The 24,871-nt window shown below is 33.9% G+C and overlaps 1 long non-coding RNA gene across 1 annotated transcript; it reads left to right on the top strand.

Moving 5' to 3' along the window:
• Positions 1–4,327: 4,327 nt before the first annotated feature.
• On the top strand, positions 4,328–24,152 carry LOC141393174 (uncharacterized). The gene is made up of 2 exons (XR_012410020.1): positions 4,328–4,634; positions 23,459–24,152. It is a non-coding gene; the product is annotated as an uncharacterized lncRNA (long non-coding RNA).
• The last annotated feature ends 719 nt before the right edge of the window (positions 24,153–24,871 follow it).

The following is a 24,871-nucleotide window of genomic DNA, read 5'->3' as shown; positions in this document are numbered from 1 at the left end:
GGGGATGATCTACAACGACATTATAATTATATGTATATTATTGAGTATCACAGTATTTTTAAAATATTTTCCAAACATACAAAAAGAGATTATTATTTACTTACAATACGTAAAAATATTAACAGTCAAGTATTTCTTAAGAACTATCGTAGATTCACTACCATCGTCTGTTCCTTGTAAATATTGCACTGGAATGATTACGTATTGCACGATCTCTTTTTTGTCAAATATCTATAACAGTAGGCTGCATTGTCTGTATCGCTCTTATAATTTATCTTCGTATTTGTTGGTATATTGTTGATATGCAGCATCTCCAATGTAAGTCGTCTGTTATAGTTATTTTCTACTTGCAGTACACGTACATTGTCAAAGTTTGGCATATGGTTGTTAAGCTTACAGTGGTCCGCAAGCGCTGTTTTTTGGACCGTATTCTGATTTCGTAATTTAATATCAGATTTGTGTGCCGATAATCTTGTTTTCAGCTTATTCTTAGTCGTACCCACATACATTTTTCCACATTTTTCCTCTTCGTTACCATCACATTCAATTTTATAAATTACGTTGTGTTTGTCCAGTTTAGGGACGCTGGTTTTGGTTTGACTAAACAGTCGTTTTAAAGTGTTGCCAGTTTTTGGTGCTATATTTAATTTATCCTTGTCAAAAAGGTTGGAGTTTTTTAACCTTTCTGAAATTTCCGGTGCATACAACATTGTTTTATATATCTTTTCGTTTTTATGTTCTTCCAAATTTGTTTCCGTCTGACGTATTTTATAGTTATTTATTAAATTCTCAATAAGATATTTAGGGAAACAATTTTTATTTGTTATATGTTTTATATGTTATATGTTTTTAATAAAATGTGAAAGATTTTATGTAATATTCAATATTTCCTTAGTCTTAATTTCTAGCTCATTTGTTATTCTGTCAGACAATTTTAGCCGAGCAGAACCTATCAACATATTTGGATACATACATTTTGACATTTCTGATTGAGTTTTTGAACAAATTTGTATTAGAAAGCAACTTATGTTGTAATAAGAAGGCTGGGTTATAGGAAATTTTCTAAGTCTTTTAGTCCAGATTTATTGCTGTGGCGGAATAATAACTAATAACATGATAATCTGCTAAGAAATCGACGTTTAACGGCAATAAACTGAATATAGAACACTTTTTGATGACTTTCCAAATTTAATTTGATGATTTTTGTCAAAAAAATTACTTGCATATTTTGCATATTTTGCATAATTTTTGCATATTTTGCATATTTTTTGCATATTTTGCATATTTTTTGCATATTTTGTGCATATGCAAAATATGCAAATATGCAAAAAAATAAAAAATATGAGCCTGTCATTGCATTCAGTTTTCTTCAAAACGAATTTTGGTCCAATCAGAATTTTCGTATCTTTATTAATAAAAAATGTGCAAATATGCAAAATCCGATGTCTAGTTATAATGACGACTATCACAGCTTTGGCTGGGGACTTTCCAAAAGCAAAGCCTGACTATGAAAGTAGAAGATTCCACCTTTACAATGATGCAAACTAGGTCGGCGTAGGTGACCAAATAGCGGAGAAATCACGCTACTGGGCGCAATTTTGATCGGATCGTCACGAAATTTTGAGGGTTAATGAGGGTCTCACAGAGGAAGAAGCCTATTGATTTTGATGATGGTCGGATAATATTTAGGGGTCGGAATGAGCAAAAACTTTATTTGGAGAAAAAGTCAATATATACAAAATATCACCTTTACAACAATGTAACGTAGGTTGTCGTAGGTGGTCTAACAACGAAGATATCGCAATAGTCACTAATAAAACCCAACTTCTTATTTTTGCGATTTTAATAATAATGACGGATATCACACCTTTGGTTGGGGACCTTCTAAAAGCAAAGCCTCACTAAGAATGCAGAAAATCCCATCTTTGAAATTATGCAAAGTAGGTTTGCGTAGGTAGTCAAATAATACAGATATCGCAACAGTCGTTAATGCATCCCTTTTTTTCCACTTTTTCTGCAATCACACTATAGGTCGGAATTTTGATCGGATCATCACGAAATTTTCTCACAGAGATAGAAGCCTATTGATGTTGGTGATGTCGACAGTAGTCAAATATAAAATTAAATATTAATTATTTTGGTTCAGTTCGCCTTAAGTCATTTGCTTTAAGGGCCAGATAGGGGAAAACTTTCGTATCTCCATAAAAGAAATGTTTTCGAGTGAAAAGATTATTCACAGAGGTAGTGGTGTAGGGTATCACATAGTCGGCCCCGTACCGACTATAGCCTTTTCTCACTTGTTTTTAATTATATACTTATTTATTTTTAGTATAAATCTACTTTTTGATATAGCGCCCATAGAATTCACCTCCCGATTTCGGTATTTTCAATATTTGACCACATTATCCTACAGAAATTGATAGAATTGTCGGTATAGCCCCTACAGAAATTACCCACAGAGTTCCGATATTATTACAATTTTAGCCGTATTATCCTACCAAAATGACTGAAATTTGTTATTTAATATTCAATATGAGTGGTGTTGTCCTCAAAACAGCAATAAATGCTTCGAAAAATTTATAACCGAAATCTTTATATTTATTACTGCATTTTACTTATAACATCTTGCATGGGAATATAATAGTTAACACTCCATATAAAAGCACCATTTCAAGTTATTATATTATAAATAAACATATATTTATTTTTTAAATATATATTTATTTTAATATGTATGTATGTCTGTCTGTCAACAATATATCGTAAAAAAATATACATTTATATTTATGATGCCAATTTCAGACACTGATAATTTGGCGCCAACACCAAAACACATAACAATATTCATTCATGTGTAATAAAATGTTTTTTTTTGTTTTAAACATGGATTCTCATATTTCCATGACCGATACCCATCACAAGGTGTTTGGTAAAAAAGTTTTCTGCTTTAAAGGACATGCAAAAAGAGAACCATAATGGGAACAGTTTCTAGGGCAGAGATGCCAACAGTTGATAATTGGATAGAAGATGTAATAATTTTTTTTTTAAATTTTAAGAAGGTATGAGGGAGACTTCCCGTATTAATGAAATTCAATTTTTTATTGTTTTGGGGCAGTGAGGTCCTGGCACATTAAACAGAATGTTGTATGTTCCTTGTTGGTTTGTAAACTTTTCAGTTGATTTTCTAGTAACGTAAATTATAAACAAAGTCCTGAATATAGATGTGGACACATCAACTACCACAACTCAAATGAATTAGTCCTGTAAACTGAAATGTTGATGGGGTCAACATTAATTTTTTTTATTACCTCTCTCACTCTCTCTCTCTCTCTATATGTTTCTCTGCATAAAAGTGAGGTGAGCACTAGAGACCAACTAGAGCTTTAACTCTTATACCGAAATAATATGTTGCTGAATATGTTTATGCCATGTGACTTGTGGTGAGTTTTTTCTCATGCAAGTCACAGTGAAAAGTTCAACGGCTGTATAACACCCAAATCAATAGGGTGTGTTAAAGGATAAACACACAGAAAAGGAAACACATGCTACATACAAACACAGAGTATGTCACAGGACACAACAACCTTGAAAATTGTGCGAAAAGAGGAATTTAGTGAGATATATAAAATAGACAAGAGAGTGAGAGAAGTTTTAGGAATATAGAGAGAATAAAATAATTATTTTATTGTAATGAGAGTGTAAGAGCTTATGTTTTGCAAAACAAGTGAGAAACAGACAAAAACTAAATATGTGAATGGACGAACGAACCGTTGAATGGATTATAGGGATAGGTTGTGATGAGCGTATATTTTGGGTAGATGTTACTAGTTATATGGCAGGGACGTTCCCCGTAGTTTGCTGTTAATATTGTAATGAGAGATATAGTGTAAAAGAGAATACCAAACACTAATGTTGTACAACAAAGGAGTATAACAGTTTGCTTGTTTGTTTGATGTAATATAAAGGTTTGGCATAGCCCGGAAAATTTTGTTGTTGTATAACAGTTATCCTGTATTTTCGCTCTCCAGGAAAATTTCTTATGCTGCTCTCATTTTCTCATTACGGAATTCCTGAGTTTTGGGTTTTGTTCACATTTCGGAATATCATGTGTTTAGTACACTTAGTTTGGTTTGGTTGGTTTGTTGTTCCTATTTCATGTGTTTTGTTATTTTTCTTATTGGAGAAAACACATCAAGAGAGTGCTGGAGAGTAAATTATTTGAGAAATATTTTGTAATTGGAGTAGCATAAGGAATTTCTTCGGAGAAACACCAACAGAAGCAGCAGCAGTAAAAAAAATCACTGAATGTGCGGCATGATTTGAAATCTAGTCTATTAGCGCCTTTCATACACAACACACAACGATGTTGTGTCGTGTGCTGCAAAAGTGAAATAGCAAAGAAGAAAAAATATTTAAAAAACAAATCTAATAAAAAATTTTTGTGAATTTTAAACGGAACGGGATTGGAAAGAAAAAATTTAATTTAATAAAAATGTGTTTGCAGAGATAAAAGAAAAAAAAAAATTAAACGAAATTAAGTGAAATAAAAACCGAAAATAATTGAAGTGAATTCCTCTCAGAAAAAAAGTAAACAAAGGATAACAAATTAACCCAACCTAAATAAAATTATTGTGGTAATACTAATAATAACAAAATTAAAAATATTAATGGGATTGAGGCAACCAACAACCATTGCCCAAACTGAACCTGAAAAACAGACCAACACTTTATGTCTTAATTCTTAGCAAATTCAAATGCCCTACTAAGGTCAGGATTGTCACCCCGGCGCCGTATTGCCACCATCATCCATACATCTTCTCATCTCCCCCACCATCATCATCCACATGCCATGGACAATCTTTGTGAAGAGTAGAATGGTTTGTTAGTTATGTTATTATGTTCCTCTTTGTTTGGCTCGTGCCACTTGCAAAGGATTAGTGTGTGGTTTTGTTTGAAGGGTATTAAACTAGAAAAACACAACAACAACATCAACATCCTGGAATAAAAGAAAAACAATTTTAAGTGCTGTTTACTTTTCAAATTTGAAAAACGTACAAATGTTAAAATTGTTTTCCCATAGGGGGGTTAAGTGCATTCATTTTACTTCATGTCAAATCCGTTCAACAAAATAATGTGAAACAAATTATAATTGATATTGATTGACAGCTAGTCTGTCATATTGTCAGTGATTGTTGCAAGTCAATGAAAGAATGTTGAAACCAATACCGGGTTACATTTATTAAGTTGTGAATGAAACGAAAAAAAAAAACAAAAACAACAAAATGCATATAAGAGCATGACGGTGTGCATGAAATCTTAAATTGCCACATTTTTGCGTCTGTGCCCCATCCCCTTCCTACAATAGTGTACGTGCATTTTATTTTACCCAATATTTTGTGGATATGGTACATCAACTCCAGACCATATCACCATCACCCGCAAACAACCACATAACGCCAATGGTGATGTTGATGATATTTTAAACGAAATTCGTGTTTTTCGCAGAAAAAAATGTAGCGTGAAATAAAATATGTTGTGTTTGACATAATTGATGGAAAAGAAGAAACAAAAAAAAGAAAGTAAAATAAATCGAAAGTGGAAAACTTTCTCAAGGGCACGGAATCGAAAAAAAGTAGATAAAAAAGAAATTGAAAAATGAAAGTGATATTTTTTATTTGATTACAATTTAAAGAAATAAAGAAAATAATTGAAGAAAATAATTGAACCGACGATAACAAATAACCTTAAAAGCAACATAAATGTTATATTAAATATCATACAAATATATAAATTCTATACAACATTAAAACAACGGTGTTAAATGTATTTTTTTAGGATAAAAAGAAAACAATATTGAAGGAACAAAAAACAAAACCAATATACAAATTTTAAATTTTTAAAGCACGGATAAATGCAGAACAATTTGGAATAATATATAACGGATAAATTATCATCATCATATTATTATACAATACACAAGAGGAGCTTAAATAAGGGGTGACAATCCTGATTTGGGTTTGTATTAAGTCAAATTTAATAGTATTAAAAACAAAATAAACAACTTATATCTATGGCCATATGCTTATGTATCATTTTGAAAACAACTTGAAATTATTTTTGAATATAAAATTCATTAACGGCAACATAATATGGATAAACTCAAATAGAAATTTGAGATTTCTATATAGCAATCAGTACAGTTCGGTTTAGAAGGCTTCACTTGACATATGCGATATACATTTATCGATATAACCGCTTTTTCTGCTTTTTTTACTTCTGCAATGTTGTGGAAAAATAGTCAACGTTTTAATCTTATGCTAATTCGAGTCTCCACTTCAAATGCAGAAAATCTCGCCTTTGCAATGATGCAAAGAAGTGGTGGTCATGTAACGGAGACGTCACACGGTGGTTCAGAATCGCTTTTCTTTCTGGCCAAAATTCTTGAAAGGACAGAGATATTTTTATATCCTACACCACAGTGCACAGTGGTAGCACTTACATGGGAAAGTGTGACAAAAATACTTCTAGATGATACATCGAACAGAAATTATTATCAATCGGAACTCGTGGCTTAAAAACAGTCTAATTTTTCAATGTATCTCTTAGGTCTAAACAGCTCAACTCGAAAGAGAATTAATTAAATATCACTATAAATGACCTTCGCCTTAATAAGGCAAAAATAAAAAATAATTTCAGCAAGGGCCAGGCTGGGATCAGAACCTGGGTCTCCGACAACTGAGCGTCAAGGTTGCCGGCATCTTAGCGTTCTGTGCCACCATCAACTTGTCAAAATATTAGTAGACAATAATTGATGGACAAAATCTTCTGATATAGGAGAGCAATACTAATGACGTAGGAATAAAACTTACCATAGTATTTGTGAACATTGAAAAATGGGATTACCAAGCAGGACTATAGGAAAAGTTTGGAGTTTCAATTAACTGACATAATTTCGCATATACTTTTATCTAATGAATTTCGTATATATACTAGTTACCAAGCTTTGCGTTCGTCTGCCACAAAAACAACATCCCAATATGCCTGAAGATCGACCTAACCACCCGTGAAACGTAGCTTTACTAACGTAGTAATTGTTGGATGCTTGGGACTTTGGTAGACTCCTATATTATAGTCATAGGTCGAAGTTTTCGCGTGGTCCCCATCAAACGAACTATTCTGAATCGAAGTATTTTACTGCAGCCAGCACATTGTTCAAACGAATTTGCTGTAATCCCGTACTAGAAGTTCTTATTGCATAGTAAATCTCTCCGCGAACACTTGTCAGTACTGGTCCATGATTTGGTTGTTATATCTCGATTTATTTCGAAGATGTTAATTAAATATTCAAACCGAATAGGATTTAATAATGAACCCAGAGTTTAGAACACCACCTTGTAAAGAAATTAGATGACGATCCACTTTTGACCACAGCCTTCATATAGGTTTACCATCCATTTTTCGGTACTTTATAAGATTTAATCACTTTTTTCTACAGGTAAATAATGTATTTTTTATTCTCAGTGCACGGGAAATCTCCAAGTTTTGGCGTGATCCAACATTAGGGTGTCTCAGAAAAAAAATTATTGATTAAAGTAAATACCCCCAAAACTTGTTCTTTTTCTTTCACGAATTTTTAATGTGGCTCCAAGTTACCCTGATAATATATATCACTAATAGCACAAAAAACAGTATATCGAAGACATTATATTGAAATGATAATAAAATTATTTAAAAATATTCCAAAAAATATAAATTCTACACTTAAAAACTGAGTTAAACTTTTGGTCATAACTGCTAAAACGGCAAATGTCCGCAAAAAGTCTAAACAGTTGTGACATCAACAGGCCCTTGGTTTAATTTGGTACTAGAGGCGATTCTTGCATATGCTTGAAAAGTAACTAAAACTTTAAGGAAATCCATACATCTTTATTAAATATTTTCATTTTGACCAATATTATAACTAAAATTTTTGGTAACCCTTGAAACTTAGGAGAATTGTTATAAGTAGGAAAATTAAGCTTAGGAAATTTACTAAATCATTCAACTTAAGTTAAGGCATGAATAATGGTACATTGTTTAATAAATTCGGTTGTAATATAACCTTTTTTCTCATTTTAAAATAATTTTTTCTCTTCAAAATTAGTGATGTTTGTAAGGACTGTTTCAACTTAAGATTTTAACTTAATTGCAAAAATAAGTTGAGTTTCGAAAAATTTGAAATGCTTAGAAGCGATTTGCATCTTTAAATGTTTAAAATGATGAAGGCCGGTTTCAGACCAGAATAGACACCTATAGTTATTGGTAATGATAGTGAAATATTTAGATGGTGAAATGGACCAAAACAAAATTTTTACCCGATTTTGTAGCTGCTCTGTAGGTCGCAATAATGGTACGATCAGAAATTTGAAGAAAATAACATGATGATTAGAAAATATTTAGTGGGTTAAAAAAAAACAAAACTAATGTGTGAAGGCTATTCGATTAAACTTGACCGCGTTATAGCAAAATCGGGGAAAGATATATTGGGGCTATATCCAAATCTAAACCGATTTTTGTGAAAATCGGTATAGCTATTCATGGGCCTAAGAAAAAAACACATATTAAGATGATGATCAGAAAATATTTAGCGGGTTAAAGAAAACAAAACTAATGAGTGAAGACTACTCGATCAAAACTGAACGAATTGTAGCAAAATCGGGAAAAGATATATATCGGGACTGAATAAATATAAATTTGATGCCGCAGCATCCAACAGACAGCCGCAGCTCGTCTGTAAAAAATTAAGGCGCAGAACGTCTTAGCACAATGAGTGGTTGTAAGTCACTGATATATTTCAACAATATTTTGCTTAGCTGTATCAATACAAACTATTTCTTAGGCTACACTTACAATACAATTCTTATCACTAAACTCTATGTTCTAAAAATACAAACATTTCATAGTTGAAGAGTTTTCCCACAATGCATGTGCCTTTAAATCTTAAGGGCATAGCTCACACTCATACCACTATCGATACCAGCTACCACTGCATGGGGGATCTTCAACTCTTATCTTAAAACACTTCCATTATCAAATCAATGGAAAATTTGAAAATCTGTTCAAAGTATTTTGAACATGCTGCCCACTCGCAAAGAGATGGCAACAACAAAATTCTGTTCAAAGTATTTTGAACATGCTGACCACTCGCCAAGGGATGACAAATACAATTTTTATTTAACCTTAAAAAAAGATCTATTCCTTACGAAGCATTCTAAAACACTCTTACATTCTTAGACAAATCTAAGCAATGTGAGGGCTATATTATGTTAATAATAAACTAAAATTAACCAGTAGTGAAATACATACAAATACAAAATATTCTAAAATTTAAAATATGAGTAAAGAATAAATGTGACATCTTTGCAGCAACCTCTATGTGATGGCACCCAGCACTTTTTGGAGCCATTCAACCATCGGGCCTCTCTTCCATCGATGTTTCACTTTCTTTTCGGTTATTGAATGTTGCTTGTCAGGATCTTTAAACACTTGAATCTGTTCAGATACATCAGTTCTCAACTCGTTTGTAGCGTCTGCATCACCGGCGGTCATGCCACTACCAAAAATGCTCCAATTGCCAGGTGACTCCTTGTTTACTGAGCCATAAGTTCTCATCTTCGAATTCGAACACGTATAAGGACGCTCCCAATGTCTTCTAAAATTAGAGAATTTATAAAATGCAAAAGACTTTATTTTACCCTTCCTGCTTCTTTTTGCCGGAGTTCGTCCTGGATTTCTTTTGGACATCTTATTATATTCGGATTTCTCCACTGCCTTTTTCTTGAATCTTTCGTACTGTATTTTGTGCTGTACCTCTTTGTTGCATATATATTCTCTCTCTTTCAGTGGACTGTATTGCTTGTTTAAGTTAAAGTCATCTTGCTTTACCTCAGACAGTTGTAAGTCAGCCAAGCTCTGACGTTCTACCTCAGTTTCTTCTTCAACTTCACTATTTCTGGAGTAACCACAATTTTCTTCTATATTTGACAGTGGCGTAGCTTCTTCTTTGTTTTGCTCAGCTAAACCATCGTCTTCTCCAGAAAGCTGTTTTTCTCTTTCGATGATATAGTTTGCTTTGCCTATGTCGTCATTTTCCAGCGAACTGCCCATCGAGGAATTCTCTCCGCAGTGAGAGCTTGCCGGGGCCAACAAAAATATAGAGGACGATGTAAGCATATCGAATACGCTCATCAGTGTTTTCTTATACACCGCCCCAACACGGTTCATTTTGAAAGCCAAATCTTCCGCCTCGTGGATATCAGCTTTTTCTGGGAGCCACTGTGTAAGCTTGTCATACATCTTCCTCACTGTTGTCATCCAGCCTCCGGCTACAGCTGCGTCCATGTTGTTCAATTTATTTGAAACATAGTCGCACTGGTCTAACAAATTGTCAGCTTTCCGAAAAAACTTTTTCAGATTCGACCTTTTTTCTTTTACTGGTTCAGCAAATACCCATGTTTTAGACACAGTGTTGAAATATGGAAAGTCCCATTTTATCGAACGCACTATGATCTTATAAATTTTTCCTATAAGTGGTTCGCATTTTTCCTTTGCCTTTTCCATTTTAGGCTTAAAATCCTCAGCACCAATCTTGGTCTCGAACTGATGTAGGTTCTCCAAATAACACTCTAGAATGTCCCTCCATTCCTTAAGTTTGGCTACCTTCCGACAGGACACTCTTTCCGATAAATATTCACAAGTTGCGACGAGCTCCTCGACTTTTCGAGCAAATCGCCAACATTGTTTTTTAAACTCCATCTCCTGGAGCTTCCTTTCAAAACCTTCAATACTAAAATCCAGTTTTGATACCATTTTAATATTTTTTACTTTATGTCGTTGTCCAAGCCACGACAAACGCTTTACCGAACAATAAATCGGTTAATTAAAAATCACTCCTAGCAATTCCTGAGCCAATTGCTAGAGTATTTTTTTTTTCAGTTTTGATTTTTAGGTCAACTGCTTAAAAATCCCTTCGCTAGTTCCATTGAGTCTCTTACCACGGGTGGGGGAAAACTCAATTTTTCGAAGGACCAAAATGACTAAATATAAATTTGATGCCGCAGCATCCAACAGACAGCCGCAGCTCGTCTGTAAAAAATTAAGGCGCAGAACGTCTTAGCACAATGAGTGGTTGTAAGTCACTGATATATTTCAACAATATTTTGCTTAGCTGTATCAATACAAACTATTTCTTAGGCTACACTTACAATACAATTCTTATCACTAAACTCTATGTTCTAAAAATACAAACATTTCATAGTTGAAGAGTTTTCCCACAATGCATGTGCCTTTAAATCTTAAGTGCATAGCTCACACTCATACCACTATCGATACCAGCTACCACTGCATGGGGGATCTTCAACTCTTATCTTAAAACACTTCCATTATCAAATCAATGGAAAATTTGAAAATCTGTTCAAAGTATTTTGAACAGGGACTAAAGTTGATATTTTTCATTCCTGTGCCCTCATAAGTACTTGTGCAAAAATTCATCAACCTAGGTCACCGCCGTCTAATTTTTGTCCAAGCGCCAACATTGTACGCGGTCGGACTCGGCGATAAAAAGTAGGTCCCATATCATTTACCCAATATGAATCAACGTGTACTCATTGATATGAGAGAAGTCTCCATTTTCCCTTCAGGGATGCTTTGGGAACATATGTATTTATGTAATACTTCGAAATATTGACCCTTTTTTATTGGTCGATTCGGTAAAAATCAACGAATGCTACTTCTAAATATCTTTGGTATTTAATATTTTGATGAAATAGGTATGTATTTGTTGCCAAAACAATCCGTCTGTCCAATATGAAGCTAGTGCCAAAGGTCGGCATGTCCGACTTTAGCCCTCTCTTACTTGTTTACTTTACTTTAGTTTATTTATTTTTGTGTAAATGTCCTTAAACGGAGATGTCTATCCCATTTTCCATTTTGTTGGGCAAATTTCAGCAAAAGTCACCAGTATTAGAGAAAAACTCCTGAGCTTTAAATTGATGCTGATTGCGTTACCAAAAATTGACAAATACTAGAGTTATAGAAATATACGCTTATCTATCTCAATTTCCAATTTGTGGAATTTTATTTCCATGGCTGATATATTTGCTTCTGTTGGACGTATTCCAATGGAAGAAACATATAATTAATGTAAGCTGTTTGAGCTTTAAATTAATATTTATTGCTGTTTATTATGAAGTATCAGAGTTATTGCAAAACGTGCTAAGATAGCCCAAATTTAAAATGTTGAAACTATAAAGTATATGTATTCTTGATCAGGGTTAACATATGAGTCCATCTATGATGCATTTCTGTTCGTCCGTCTGTTGTAATTATTTGAAAATATGAGTTCTTTGTTTGCAGGTCAAAATTGAAGATTGAAGGCGAATTCGCTGTAATATGACATTTATGATTACTAGTGTCAAAAAATTTAACTACCCAAAATTGTGGAATAGCTTTATTTGGAACAGCCTCATATAACGGTACAATCCGATTTAAGGTGTTTGGACGTTATAAGCTAAAGTTCAGACCAAATTAACGATAATTTGACCCATAAGGTTCGACGTGATCAAGCAACTTCTCCCCTAAAAATTGTGCACATAGGTCCACGCTTTGCAATAACCCCAATATACATAAATATACCATCCAATATTAGGTAGATTAATATTTATAGCCAAATTTTCAGACTAAATTAACTATTATTTTGTACTTAGGGTTCCTAATGGTCTAACAACTTATCTAAACAAAATTGTGGACTTGGCCACTTCTTTTCAAATAGTCCGATTTCAGGTGTTTTCTAGTTTTTATACAGTCGAAACTCGATTATCCGTAATGGTAGGGATCGGAGGCATTACGGGTAGCCGATCTTCTCGGATAATGGGGTAACACTGTTTCTCATATATTTTAAATCTAAACAAATATATGAGTCATTGTAAATATTTAGAAATAAGAGAAATTATAAATTTAATGTGGAGTTTAAAAGATTGAAACTATTATAAAATAATTAATTTGTCAGTGTCTTTGTCCATTAAAATTTGGTGAAATGAATTATAATCCCGGATCATAAATATTTTCGCAGTTAATAGGTGAACAATGATCAAAATATTCTGTGTTTTCCTTTCCCGGACAATGGAGGTTTACGGATAATCGAGATTCGACTCTATATATTTTAGTTCCAATTTATGGACAAAGAACAAAATTTTAATTTTAGGACAGCTATCCTTGTCTCTCTTCAAGAAAATAACATATTCTCGCTGTTAGCTTAAAAATGCCTGCTTCTGAGCAAGAATTAAAAAAAATCACACAGTTTTACTACACTTTATTTTACATTGGGAGCCATAAGCCATAAGATGTATATTGTGACTTTTAGAATCGCGATATCCCAATAATTGTCAAATTTTAGAAAAAATCTTTCTTGTTGAATATTTTAAGGTCTATACCGTTTTCTTAATTCTATTTTTGATGAGGTTTGCCAGAAAAAAACCAAAAATTTGACTTGTGACATTTTTTTGCACACATGGGATCGATGGGAACTTTTAAGACATTATTTCCAATGACAATCAATAGCGCTTTGCTATTTCTACAGATCGCAATTTTGATCGCATTGTCACAAAATTTCTGTGGTTAATGGGAATCCCGGAGGGAATGAAGATTACCGATTTTGGTGATGGCCGGATAGTATTCAGGGGTTGAAATGGGCAAAAAACTTATTTGGAGAACAAGTCAACGTTTTATTCCAAAGCAAATATCTCGGCGTCTATAAGGAATATACTAAAAACATAACATGACAATGAAAGTAGAAATTCCCATCTTTACAATGATCAACTTTTTAACGATGAAAATTAGGCTGTCGTAGGTGGTCCAACAACGAATTTATCGCAATGGTCGATAATGAATCCCAAATTTTCATATTTGCAATTTTAATTATAATGACGATTATCAAAGATCTAGTTGGGGACCTTCCAAAAGCAGAGCCTGACTATGAAAGTAGAATATCCCATCTTCACAATGATGCAAAGTAGGTTTGGGTAGGTGGTCAAACAACGGAAATATCGCAAAAGTCGGTAATGCATCCCATTTTTTCATTTTTTGTAATCACGCACCAGGTCACAATTTTGATAGGATTCAAGGTACGGAATGGGCAAATGGGAGCACATCCCACTTAAATTAAATATTAATTATTTTGGTTCAGTTCGCCTTAAGTTATTTAGTATAAAAGCCAGATAGGTTCAAAGTTTAGCATCTTCCTAAAATAAATGTTTACGAGTGAAAAGCTTACGTACCGGGGTAGTGGTGTAGGGTATCACATAGTTCACCCCGTCCCAACTATATCCTTTGCTCACTTGTTCAATAATGGAATGTTCTGAAGGGTTGTGTAAAATACTTCCGCAATATTTTTTCCCAAAGAAAAGAATACGACAAATTTTACAGTTTTGGAAATATGGTGATTGTTTCTCCAAATATTTCCTTCATCCATTTATCTGCAAAGTTGGTTTCACGGTTATAGCCGCAATTTGCTTTAAAAAGTCAATATTTAGCCATGTTTACATGAAGTCATAAAATCCAAATTAGTGTTTTTTTCCGCGTTTGGGTCTGTACATTCATAAAATTCTTAGCAGAAGGTGTTTGCACACGCTTACCTTAAAAATTTGTACAGTGTATTTATTTAATATTTAAATTAACTTTAGATATTCGAATGGAAACATTTATTATACTCCTCCCTATTTTAGTTTTTTTTGATTAACCGTATTAAATGATAATAAGAATTAAAAAAATAAAAGCAAACATTTACTAGAAAAATAGCGATCCTAAAACACAAACAATACTATAACAGTACAAATACTGCAATTTTCTCCCCAGGTGTAAATGGTTGGAAAATGTGTATATTTATAATTAAATTGTGTTAACACAACAATTAAAGTTGTGTGCATGTGGATGAACGTCTGTGTTTACAAACGGAATAACAATCGTATAAAAAAAAAAAAAAAAAAAAAACAAAAAACAAAAATTAAAAAAGTTATATGATTTTGTTGAAAAAAAAAACTAATTTAAACCTTTTCGTAATTAATTAAATGTAGGTAAAGCTAAAAACCACGCATACATTGATATATTGTTTGGTTAGCTTCAATGGAAAGACTAATTTGTAAAAATAACAAAGAAAACAAAACGTGAAAATTGAATTTTTAGCCTTATCAATACACTAAATTCAATTAATAGCCATTAAATTGAATATTTCAATAATTGTGATATTTGAAAAAAATGAGGCAGGTTGTAAGGAAAATCTGTTGGCGAATAACGCTGAGAGGCACTGTTGTGCAGTTCGCCGTACACCGAGAAGATATTGAATTCGAAATATTAACAAGTGAGCAAAGGCTATAGTCAGCTCAAATTGTTTGCACAAGATTACCTTAAAAATGTTGCACAGTGTAATTTTATATTTGACTACTGTCGACATCTACTTGGTACTGATTGAAATCTTTGCTGGTCTTCTTGATTAGCATTTGACATGTCTTTAATGCACCAAATATTAAAGTAAAATCTTTAAAATATTAAAATTGTGATAGCTAAGCGCCTTTTGCAATAACTATGATATTTTACAATAAAAACACATTTTGTATTAACTTAAAGCTCAGATGGTTTAGTTTCATTATCAAGCTCTCTCCTTGGAATATGTCCAACAGAATCAGAAATATCTGAGATGGAAATAAAATTCCATAAAAAAATTTGGATATTACAGAGTCTTTTTCAACATTATTTCACTACTTTTGGCAACGTAAAGGGAACATTTTAAAGCTCAGAATGTCTTCATTGTTGCAACGCATCCAACCAAATCTGAGATACTCGTCAGTACAATTCAAATAAAAAACGGGAAAGTGGGATGTGCGCCAACCTATTTTACATCATAATAAATGTGGCATTTTCCTCACGGACTTTCCTTTTAATATACCACTACTAAAAGCGGAGATATTCGCATAAGAATAAAACCTAGAATTTTTGTTCACATAAGTTTTTTGCCCATTCCGACACTTGAATCCTATCAAAATTGTGAACTGTAGCGTGATTACAAAAAATGGAAAAATGGAATGCATTACCGACTTTTGCTATTGGCCACCTAGACCAATCTACTTTGCATCATTGTAATGATGGTATTTTCTACTTTCATCGTCAGCCTCTGCTTTTGGAAGGTGCCCAACCAAAGCTGTGATATTCGTCATTATAATTAAAATCGCAAAAATGAAAAGTTGGGTTTTATTAGCGACTATTGCGATATACTCGTTTTTGGACCACATACGACAACCCACTTGACATCGTTAGAAATGTGAGGTGACCATTGTAAAGATGGGAATTTCTACTTTCATTTTCAGGTTTTGCTTTTGGTGTATCTCTTATAGACGCGGAGGTATTTGCTTTGGAATAAAACGTAGACTTTTTCTCCAAATAAATTTTGTTGCCTATTCCGACCCCGGAATATTATACGGCCATAACCAAACTCAGTAGTCTTCTTCCCCTCCGGGACCCCCATTAACAACCGAAATTGAAAAAATGGGAAGTATTTACAAAACATACTTGCATTATTGTAAAGATGGGATTGTCTACTTTTATAGTCAGGCTTGGTTTTTGGAAAGTCCCCATTTTAATCAAAACCGTAAAAATGAAAATGCAGAGATATTCGCTTTGGAAAAACGTTGACTCTTCAAAAAAGTATTTTGCCCATTCCGACCCCTAAATAATATCCAACCATCATAAAAATCAAAACCATCAATAGGCTTCTTCCCCTCTGGTACCCCCATCAACACCCAAAATTTGGTGACGATCTGATCAAAATTGCGACCTGTAGCGAGATTACGTAGCCAAATCGACTCAGCTCGTTTAGACATTCAAGATACACCAAAAAGAAGCTGTTATAGCTTGGCGCCTCCTGCAATAACTTCTATACATATGTGACCGTTAAGATCAACGCATTTGCTATTAATTTAATGCACAGACGATCTTCTTTCATTACCATGTTTTTCCCTTGGAATATTTCCAACAGAGGTAGAGATATCCGCCATGAACATAAAATTGGGCAAATTGAAAACTGAGTGTCTTTTTCTCTTTCTCTAAAACTTGACCACTTTTGGTAAGGCGATTGGAACCAATTTAAAGCTCTGATAGTCTAGTTTAATATTTATTGGTCAATTTTGTTGAAATGCCCCAATTAAAGCTGAGATATTCGTCATTAAAATTAAAACAAGTGAAAACGGCTTTAAGTTCGGCTAGGCCGAAGTTTTTATACTCTCTACCATAAATTATATTGATTTCAGATATTTCTGTTGGGTAATGTGGCTGAAAATTAAAAAAAAATAAATACCGATAACCGGGGGTACCGTTCTGTAGGAAATACATCAAAAGGTGGACCAATGCCCACAATTCTGTGAAGAAATATTTTAAAGCTCCAAAAGAGACTAACTATAAAATGTTAATTATTTTAGCTGAATAATGTGGCTAAAACCTTCAAAATATTGAAATTCGTCAAGTACCGTTCCATAGAGGGTATGTCAACCTGTGGACCTGTATCGGTCTGCCTCTGCGGTAATATTTTAATTCCTCAACGAAAACTAAATACCAAGTTTTAACTATTTCATTTGGATGGATCGGGAACTGCCGCTTTATGGGGGCTACATCAAAAGGTTGACCTGCACCGACAAATTTCTATAGAAAAACTTTGCAGTCCCCACCAAGACTTAATGCCAAATTTCTGCTCTTTCAATGGGATAATGAACCTAAAACCTTTATGATACCGAAAGTAGGTAGGTAGCATTCTGTGGGAGCTATCAAAACGTGGGTCTGCACCGACAAATTTCTGGAGAAAACTTCTGTAGCCGCAACGAAGACTTTATGCCAAACTTTAGCAATTTTTATGCGATAATGAGGCTAAAACCTTTAAAATACCGAACGTTGGGTAGTACCTTCTATGGGAGCTATATTCTGGGGAAAAGTCTTGTAGCCCCAAACGAAGAATAAATACTAAATGTCAGTCATTTTTAGGAGATAATGGGGCTTAAGCCTTTGAAATACTAAAATTGTTGGTTGCCATTCGATGGGGCTATAACGAAACGTGGACCTGTACTAACGAATTTCTGGAGAAAAGTTTTTTTAGTCCAAAAGAGGACTAGATATCAAATTTCAGTGTGGTAATGAGGACAAAAACCTTGTAAACGCCGTAAATCGGGAGGTACCGTTCTATTGAGGCTATGTCAACATTTTCAGAACCAACTATACTACGAGTAATATAAAATTATGTACCATACTATAAAACTCTGCCTTAAAATAGCGGGCCGTATCTTGATTTCTACAGACACAAGGGCGCACAGAGGGACTTCCTTATTTCGACTTAGTATTTTATGCTGATTAAGAGTATATGTGTTTTATAACCACTTCGATGAATATATCAATGGGTTACCAACGGAATGTCAAACTAAATATATCCTATATAGTATGGTGGAGTATACAAAAACTATCACTCAGCTTTCTCGACAAAGACATACCCTCATACCCTGAATTATAACTTTAATCTTTGGACAGATTGAATCGCGGCTACACAACCAAAATCCTTTTCCCCAAACACTATTTAATTATTGGATTTTCTGAATTTTGTGGGGATTGGTGCCGACAAAAATATAAATTCGGACTAAAGCTCAAAAGAGGTACCTAAAGGAATGGACCGTAATAGTCCATTTTTAAATTGGATTTTATTTTGGGAGTAATTCGAATCGATAGTTGTTTACCTTATAATTTAGAGTTTTCGGACAGTTATTTCAGGAAGCATGGACTTGCCCACGAAAATATAATATGCTGTAAACAAGACCACATGGAATATCTACGCTAAAAATTTAATAAGGATCCTCGAACAGACCTTAAACTGTAGGAAAAAATATTGAAGTTTTGTGGGGAAGGTATCATATGGAATGTACTGATATAGCCTATTATAGATCGAATTTAAATAAGTTTGGACAAAATATTACGAGATCCAAATATCTTTAGTTCCGTAAATTTTAGAAAAATTTAAACTTTTGTTTTGAAGGTGGTGGTAAAGGAGTAGATCTTTCAGCACCATCTTCGAACTTTATCTGTGATTTGCAGAACTATTTCGATATGCAAAGTATTGATCAAAGCAGTATCTAGTTCGAAAGTTGTTGTGCACCCCAGCCACTACACATGGGGTCGCAGGGCTTTTTTATAGCTTTCGGACCATTTTCGCAGGAAGAAAAGACTGACTTACCCCTGCCAAAACTTGTACCATCGTAATAAGGGCCCCTGAACAAAAGTATAAAACGATTCGAGAGTAGGTCTTAAACTGCACTTCTCCCACGGGAGTGGATATATAGTCCATATATTGTAGAAATATTACGATGTGCAAATTATGGACCAAAACGGTTAGTCCCTTCGACAGTTATGGTGCGAAAAATGTTTGCGAAAATTTGTGAACTTTTGTGGGGGAGGTACCCGAATGAGTGGTCCGATATGACAGACAGAGGAATTCTAGAAAAAATCTGATCAGACAGAAACTCGTTTTATCACAAAATTTTTGCATATCGTGCATATTTTGACATATTTGCATAAAATGAGCATATGCAATAATATATGCAAGAATTTGTGGCTCGAATATTCCACCGAAATCGCTGAAATTTGGAACTAAGTCTTCGTTGAGGGTATGAAACTATACACTTGAAATCTGTCCGCATATAGGGTATATCAACCTGTGGACCTGTACCGATCAGCCTCTGCGGGAATATTTTAATTCCTCAACGAAAACTAAATACCAAATTTCAACTATTTAATTGGATAATGTGGGTTAAATGGCTGAAATTTTGTATTAAGTCCTCGTTGGGTGTATAAAAATGTCCACCTTTTGTCGGTATAGAACGGTACCTTCCGATTTCCGATATTTTGAAGATTATGTCCTCGATATCACACTGAAATGGCTGAATTTTTGTATTAAGTCCTCGTTGGGGTATTAAAATTTCCGTCTGAAATTTTTCGGTATAGGTCCACGTCTTTATATAGCCCCCATAGAACGGTACCTCCCGATTTCCGATATTTTGAAGGTTATGACCTCAATATCACACTGAAATGGCTGAAATTCTGTATTAAGTCCTCGTTGGGGTATAAAAATTTGCGTTTGAAATATAGGTCCACGTGTTCATATAGCCCCCATACAACGGTACCTCCCGATTTTCGGTATTTTGAAAGTTGTGGCCTCAATATCACACCGAAATGACTTTCCACCTGAAATATGTCGGTATAGGTTCATGTCTTCATATAGCCCCCATAGAACGGTACTCCCGATTTTCGGTATTTTGAAGGTTATGGCCTCAATATACCATCGAAATGACTGAAATTTGGCTTTTAGTCTTCTTTGGAGGTATAAAACTTTCAACCTCAAATTTTTCGCTATAGCTCCACGTCTTCATATAGCCCCCATAGAACGGTACCTTCGGATTTCTGGTATTTTGAAGGTTGTGACCCCAATATCCTTACGAAATGGCTGAAATTTGGTACTTAGTCTTCCTTGGAGGTATAAAACTTTCCACCTGAAATTTTTCGGTATAGTTCCACGTCTCACCGTGTCACGACCGTGGCCAAAAATGGTCAAAGTCAAGTATTTCGGAATACAAATTTATTGATGAGAATATAAAGTAAACATTTTAATTTGAAGGAATTTTGTTTATGGTATTGATTTGTCAAGTAGTTTTGTCCATGTCAAGGTTTGAATCCGATAATTGTTGGAAATGTGTATTTTTGCGGTGTTGGCTATAGCGCGAAAACGAATGAACCGATCATCATCATTTAATATCTAATAATCTTGATTTAAAACGAGAGAATATTAAAAATATAAATTAAAAAAAAAAAAATGGTGTACAGCGAAAGTCAAAATTCGATTTTTTTACATAAAATTGACCGTTTTTGACCACTAATCGGTCAAAAGATGTTTTTAAAGGAAATTTCTCATAAATAAAGACAAGAGTTTGATATATTCAATATGCTCACAAACAATATAAAGACTACGCACCAAATTTCAGTCATTTCGGGTGGATATTAAGGCCACAATACTCAAAATACCGAAAATAAGGAGGCACTGTTCTGTGGGGGCTATAGGAAGACGAGGACCTATACCGACAGATTTCTGTTAGAACCTCTAACGAAGACTTAATACTAAATTTCAGCCATTTCGGTGTGATAATCAGGCTAAAATCTTCAAAATACCTAAAATCGGGAGGTACCGACCTATGGGGGCTATATGCAGACAAATTTCAAGGTGAAAGTATTATGCCCCCAACGAAGACTAAATACCAAATTTCAGTAATTTCGGTGTAATAATAAGGCTATAATCTTCAAAATACCGATAATCGGGAGGTACCGTTGTATGGGGGCTATAACAAAACGTGGACCTACACCCACAATTCTCTGTTGGAATGTTTGACTAACCACTAAATTGGAATACTTTCGTTTGGTCATTGAATCTAAAACGTTCAAAATACCGAAAATCGGGAGGTACGGTTCTATGGGGGCTATATCAAAACGTGGACCGACCATCCCAATTTTTTGTCCTGAAGATTGCAAGTCAGTAATAGGTACGTGTACCAAAATTGATGCACCTACGACAACTCCTTCTATTTTTGGCCACAGGTAATATGAACTCGCGATAGTGTGCGTATTCATATAGCCGCCATAGAACAGTACCTCCCCATTTCTGGTATTTTGAAGGTTGTGGCCTCAATATCCCTCCGAAATAACTGAAATTTGGCTTTTAGTCTACGTTGGGGGTATACAATTTTCAACCTGAAATTTCTCGCTATATGTAGGTCCACGTCTTCATATAGCCCCCATAGAACGGTACCTCCAGATTTCTGGTATTGGCTTTTAGTCTTCGTTGTGGGTATAAAACTTTAAACCAGAAATTTCTCGCTATAGGTCCACGTCTTCATATAGCGGTAGCGATAGAACGGCACCTCACGATTTTCGGTATTTTGAAGGTTGTGGCCTCAAATTCAGAAATGGCTGAAATTTGGTATTACGTCTTCCTTGGGGGTAAAAAACGTTCCACCTAAAATTTGACTTGTCTGAAGAGAATTTTAAACAGAAAAATTTTACACACAAACAAATTGTAACTATTACTGAGTGCGTAAATTTTGCAATGCACATATTATTTTTTGCATATGCAAAATTTATGCATTTTACATAATTTTGCATATATCGTATGTTTCGATTGCAATTTAATCAGAAGCCAAAAATGTGCCCATTCTTAAATTTGACATGAATCGGACCAAAAATAGGGGTTGCATAAAATTCCGCTGTCTAGATATGACCCATCTTCGAATTTGATCTATGTTTGCACAAAATGTTACGAGCGCCAAATTTTGGATCAAATCCATTGATCCGTTTGAGAGTTGTCGTGCTCTCTAGGCAGACGGATGGACGAGCATGACCAAATCGACTCCAAATAGTCTGAAACGAAATTCGTCCAAATAAACTTGGGGTTTAAAACCATATTTTCGACGAGGCACATTTTCATCGAATCAAAGTGTATATACCCTCTATAGCCTAAAGGCTGAGGGTATAAACATGGAATGAATTATCGACTATAGCGGCATCTCCTTTGTTTGACCACCTACACCAACCTACTTGAATTCATTTGCTACTTTTGTAATACTTTTTGTGGAATACCCCCTAAAATAAGTGGAGATTTGCGCATAAGAATAAAACGATGAACATTTTCCCACAGAAGTTGTTTGCCCATTCCTACCTACCACTGATTATTACCTGAACATTATCAAAATCAATAGCCTGATTATTTTTTGACCATCAACAAAATCAGCAGAATCTTGACGATATGATTAAAATTGCAATTTGTGGCATAAATGGAGGGAGGGACGAATGGATGAACACAACCATAACCACTCAAATCGTCATTAAATAAATAAAATAAAAAAATTATAGAGGAAAAAAATTAAATAGATGAGTATTTTTTGAGCTTGAGGTCATTATTATTAAATAAATAAAAACCACGAATAATGACCTCAAGCTCAAAAAATACGCATCTATTTAAATAAAATAAAGGTTGCACGACGACCATTATTGGGATGTATTAATATAATATTACATAGCGGTAGGGATATAAAATGACTTCAAACGCCATATAAACCACAATACTGATTGCTACACAAATATATATAAAAAATAAAATTACAAGAAATATAATATTCTGATTATAAATGACGGAAAACCTCCTACACTTTCAAATTAATTTTAAACGATAACAAAACATCAGTGCATCTGTTAAAATAAATTACTTGTGAAAATTACAACAAAAAATAATAGTAACAATAAATTAACCACATAAAAATTCAATTTAACAACAATATAAATTTCATTTAATATTTTTTAGCAATTGCAACAACAGCAAAAAAAGAAAAAAACATTAAACTACAGTAGTAAACATCAGACATAAACATCCATGGAAATTATAACGAAATTATTACTACTGCAGCTATCATTGCCCAATAACAGCAATATCATCTGTACAAACAAAATTTAATTGAAATGAACTAAAAAGAAAACAAGAATCACAAAAACAAATCAGCCAAAAATAAATAAAGAAAAAATTTAAACAACAACCTAACTTGTTCAATTAAAAGTATTTCTAGCCATAACAATAAATTAGAAAAAAAGTGAATTCAACCGCCAACACAGCAGAAACACCCGCCCCCCTTTAACACATCGAACACATTTTTTGGTAACAAAATACACGGCAATGCAGTAAAAATTCTTTTGAAAAACAAATATCATCATAAATTTTAACAGCATTTGCATTTTATTTGACCCGCGCTGCCGTCACCGCCCGCCACATACATCACATGCAATTCCCCCATTGAAACGAAATATACGGAGGACATTCATACGAGTTGTTATTTTCTAGTTTTTCGTTTTTTTTTTCGTTGTTTTGCCTCATAGAAATGGATTAAATTGTGTCAACTTGTTATTTTGTGCACTGCCAACAAATAAAGCAAAAAAATAAAAAAACGAAAGCGCAGCTACAAACAACTCAAACGTTAAATTCTAAAACATCAAACAAAGAAAAATAACAGCAGCAACAACCACATTCAACAAACCATTGATAGTGCAGTGAACTATAAAAAGGAAGTAGAGTGCCTGCACCAATTGCACCGAGCAGTTAACACAATATAAGGTATGTAGTCATTCACTCATTCCTTTATAGACTTATTTAAATTTTGTATTCCGAAACGAAATATATGTTTTATAGTTGAAATAAAGAAAAACATGGTAGCATAGGATGTAAATGACTGATCCTAACTCCTTTTTCCAAATAGGTATACAAAAATACTTAAGAAAATGCTATAGTCCGAGGGTCCCCAACTCAAAATCAAAACTGTAAAATATGAATTTCCATTGATATGACATACCAAAATGTACATTCGGATGTGCCAAAATTTACTTGAATTTTTGAATCATTATTATTCTAAATATCTAAGTGTTGACGCAGCCAAGAGAGTTAGGATACCGTTAGGATTATTATGATTTAACAAATTTTTACTTCGTTGAAAAAACTTGTTTACAGACAAGAGCTCTTTATGACAAATTATTGGAAAGCATATTTTCTCCCGGGATATTTAGAAGTCACATATTTATACCCTCAGCATTTATGCTAACGAGGGTATATACACTTTCATACGGGCAAAATGTGCCTCATCGAAATAATGGTTTTAGACCCCAAGTATGTTTGAACGAAATCCGTTTCAGACAATATGCAATCGATTTAGCAATGTCCGCCCGTCTGTCT

This window comes from Musca autumnalis, unplaced genomic scaffold (assembly GCF_047663935.1).
Source record: "Musca autumnalis isolate F117 unplaced genomic scaffold, ASM4766393v1 scaffold_2, whole genome shotgun sequence".
In the NCBI taxonomy this organism is placed as follows: Eukaryota; Metazoa; Arthropoda; class Insecta; order Diptera; family Muscidae; genus Musca; species Musca autumnalis.
This window is presented reverse-complemented; position numbering and strand designations above follow the sequence as displayed.